General features: G+C 50.3%; 1 pseudogene; it reads left to right on the top strand.

Moving 5' to 3' along the window:
- Window positions 1-241: 241 nt before the first annotated feature.
- Window positions 242-2,005, top strand: LOC115088619 (annotated as a pseudogene).
- Window positions 2,006-4,166: the final 2,161 nt, after the last annotated feature.

Genomic DNA, 4,166 nt, shown 5'->3' with positions numbered 1-4,166 from the left:
CCAGGAGCTCACTCAGGTCTCACAGAACAGGATCGCCTTGTTCCCATAGGGGAGATGTAGGGGAGACAACCTACATCTTGTCTCTCCCATCGAAGAAAGACAAGATGTAGGTTGTCTTCGTAAAGTCCTCTGGAAAAAGGGCAGAAGTGCATGCTGCATTGGTTTCTGAAGCCCCTGCAGAACTGCGGGTCTCCAACGAAGCGGGGAGGAGCACGTAGAGGAATCATCGGACGAGCACTGGATGTTTGGCTGTTTACATCGCGGGGCTCAGTGGCGCAGAGCCAGCATTCAGTGTTGCAGCAATCAGCTGTTATTTCCTGGCAGACACTGCAGGAGCAGCATTAGAAACATTGTAGCGTTTGCGGTTCAGTGTCAGATTTCCAAGGAACTGCAGCATTTCATTGAGAAGCTAGGGCATGATGGGACCTTGCAGAAATGTACAGAAAACACCAACAAGTTTTAAAACAACTCCAGAAATGGAAGCATCAAAGGCTCATATGAATGACTATATAGCAAGTTTTTCTGAAGAATGCCAAAGGTGGGATCAGCTATTACTGAACTACCAGAACAAAGTGCAAGAGATATACAGGCAATTGGAGGAAGTCAGACTTGACATACAAATGGAATGCACAATAGAGATGTGAATCGTGTCCTCGATCGTCTTAACGATCGATTTCGGCTGGGAGGGGGAGGGAATCGTATTGTTGCCGTTTGGGGGGGGGGGTAAAATATCGTGATAAATCGTTAAAATCGTTAAAACCCGCTAAAATCGTTAAAACCCGCTAAAACCCACCCCCGACCCTTTAAATTAAATCCCCCACCCTCCCGAACCCCCCCCCCCCAATGACTTAAATTACCTGGTGGTCCAGCGGCGGTCCGGAACGGCAGCGGTCCGGAACGGGCTCCTGCTATTGAATCTTGTTGTCTTCAGCCGGCGCCATTTTCCAAAATGGCGCCGAAAAATGGCGGCGGCCATAGACCAACAGGATTCGACGGCAGGAGGTCCTTCCGGACCCCCGCTGGACTTTTGGCAAGTCTTGTGGGGGTCAGGAGGCCCCCCCCAAGCTGGCCAAAAGTTCCTGGAGGTCCAGCGGGGGTCAGGGAGAGATTTCCCGCCGCGAATCGTTTTCCGTACGGAAAATGGCGCCAGCAGGAGATCGACTGCAGGAGGTCGTTCAGCGAGGGTTCCGGCGCCTCGCTGAACGACCTCCTGCAGTCGATCTCCTGCCGGCGCCATTTTCCGTACGGAAAACGATTCGCGGCGGAAAATCGCTCCCTGACCCCCGCTGGACCTCCAGGAACTTTTGGCCAGCTTGGGGGGGGCCTCCTGACCCCCACAAGACTTGCCAAAAGTCCAGCGGGGGTCCGGAAGGACCTCCTGCCGTCAAATCCTGTTGGTCTATGGCCGCCGCCATTTTTCGGCGCCATTTTGGAAAATGGCGCCGGCTAAAGACAACAAGATTCAATAGCAGGAGCCCGTTCCGGACCGCTGCCGTTCCGGACCGCCGCTGGACCACCAGGTAATTTAAGTTATTTGGGGGGGGGTTCGGGAGGGTGGGGGATTTAATTTAAAGGGTCGGGGGTGGGTTTTAGCGGGTTTTAGTGTGCCGGCTCACGATTCTAACGATTTATAACGATAAATCGTTAGAATCTCTATTGTATTGTGTTTCATAACGGTTTAAGACGATATTAAAATTATCGGACGATAATTTTAATCGTCGTAAAACGATTCACATCCCTAATGCACAACAAGCCTTGGGACGTCCCAGGATAAAGTTATCTATAGCAAGCCTGACTACAAAGGCATATTAACTGAACAGACCCTTGAGTTTGACTGCATGGAGCTTGTGATGGATGAACTGAGGGGTCAGTCAACTTATTGCACTTGTTTATGGATGAGGTTTCTCAGTGCCTGAGGAATATAACACTGAAGCTCAAAAGGAGGTCTTTCAAGCAAATGGAAAATTCACTTGTACACAAGTTGCTCAAGATTCCCAAAAGTTAACAGCAGTAACATGGCAAAAAAAGAAAAACGTTCTTTGGATTGCTGCTTTAAGTATTCCTTCAACTTTGTAATGTTTGGAATTTTTTTCTTTTCTGCTTTGGTTTTGCTGATAAACCCCAACGACTCAAGTTTTCTTGTTATATATGTTACAAAGTTTTAACATTTTCACTACCGCTGTTAGAATTTATAATGACTCTCCACAGTCCAATTGTTACTCATGTTACAAAGTTTCAAGGTAAAATAAGAAGTCTGTTAATAGATTCCTCTGTTACACTTTAAGCCGGTGTGATATGTCTAATTGAACATCGGTATAGAAAAAGAAATAAATAATAAATAATATCAGCAGTGAGGCAGTAGGTATCAGTGGTGAGACAGGGTTCATGGGGCTGATGGAGTCCAGGCATTGACTCAAGTTCTCTATTGCTGAGGTGAGTGAATCCAGGGTCTTCTGTTGCTCCCTGATTTGTTGAGCAATACCTGGAATGGCTTGGATAGCCGAAGCCTCTGCCTGGTCCATGGACTTGGCAATCTGTTGTGCTGACGGAGAAGAATGTGGACCCCTTGCCCAAGGGGGAGTTAGCAACCCCCACAGGTCTCCACCGTTGGGAGGCGAGGCTGAACTGAACTGAGCTGGAGCTTCACCAATACCAACCCCGTTCCCCACAGGTTGAGCCTTTGGGTGCATGGAGCCCGCTGGTCTTAGGTGTGCCATTGTGAAGACGAAGGAATTGCTGAAATTCAGTCCAGAATCAGAAGCCAGAGAGTCATTGATCACTAATCCAAGGTCAGAAGCCAGAGAGTCACCGATAGCCAGTCCGAGATCAGAAGTCAGAGAAATCACCAAAGCCAGTCCGAGGTCAGAAGCCAGTGAAGTCACCGAAGCCAGTCCAAGGTCAGAAACCAGAAGATCCGTCCGACAAGCAGGAGGAAGGGAACTGGAAAAGAAAGAGGACTCGGAAGACAGGAACCTGACTTGGAAGGCAAGAGGCAGAAACAGGAACCACGATACCACCAAGGCGCAGAAGACCTCACAGCAGTGAAGAAGACTCATTGCCAAGTTGAGGAACAGGAAGAAGAGGTTCCCTTAAGTAGTTCCTGGCTCCTGACTTCATCCAAGAGGCTGGGCTGCATCAGGGTGAGCTGGCCCTTTAAGGACAGCTCTGTAGGCGTGGCCATGCATCTGGGGAGCATCCTGCCCAATGTGGGCTGCAGAGACAGAGACCTGCGGCCTGGTGCCGCGATTAGGAGGATCATAAATCGTCCTGGCTGCTGAGGAGAGCAACCCAGATCCCGCGGCAGGACCCGCGGGCATGGAGGAGACCCAAGGCTTGCGGCAGGAGTGACTCCCCGCTGTAGCGCGCCTGCCGACACCAGGGATGAGGTAAGAGGGGCTGGCCGTGGCGTCTAACATTGCTCCTAAAGCCTTAGGTCAATTTAAGTATCTAAATTTTAGGGATGTGCAGATAAAAGGTTTATGTTGATAAGTCGATAAGTTGAAGGTGAGAGTCGATTTCGGTCAATATGGACATATGGAGAATTCCATAAGTTGAGGGTCTGTCCATATGTTCACCGGTTCCCTAAATAAAAATTTAAACCCCTCACCCTCCTCAATCCCCCCCCCCCCCAAGACTTACCAAAACTCCCTGGTGGTCCAGCGGGGAGTCAGGAAGCCATCCCTGTATTCCTTTGCGAGGAGCACGTGATGTCGGCGTCACGTCGGAGTGACGCGTACGTCACGTGCTTCTCCGCGCCTCCGCTCCGGGACCCCCATTGGACCCAACCGGAACTTTTGGCCAGCTTGGGGGGGCCTCCATGACAGCTGTCACCTCCCCAGCACTGTCTAAAATCCTATCTAGGTGACACGTGAGGTCCACCACCTTCGCATCAGGTAGGCATGTTATCAGGTGATCCTCACACCCACCAGCCACCCAGCTGTCTATTCCTAATAATCAAATCACCAACTATGATGGCCGACCTAACCTTTCCCTCCTGGGCAGTAGCCCTGGGAGACACATCCTTGATGAGAGAAGACAATGCTCCACCTAGAGAGCAGGTGCTTGCTGCAGGATCCTTTCCTGCTGCACCAGGATGATGTTCTCTAATAATGAGACATTCTTCCTTCAAAGCAGCACCAGAGCTGCCAGTCTGAAGTTGGGACTTG

Source organism: Rhinatrema bivittatum, chromosome 3 (genome assembly GCF_901001135.1).
Source record: "Rhinatrema bivittatum chromosome 3, aRhiBiv1.1, whole genome shotgun sequence".
In the NCBI taxonomy this organism is placed as follows: Eukaryota; Metazoa; Chordata; class Amphibia; order Gymnophiona; family Rhinatrematidae; genus Rhinatrema; species Rhinatrema bivittatum.
This window is presented reverse-complemented; position numbering and strand designations above follow the sequence as displayed.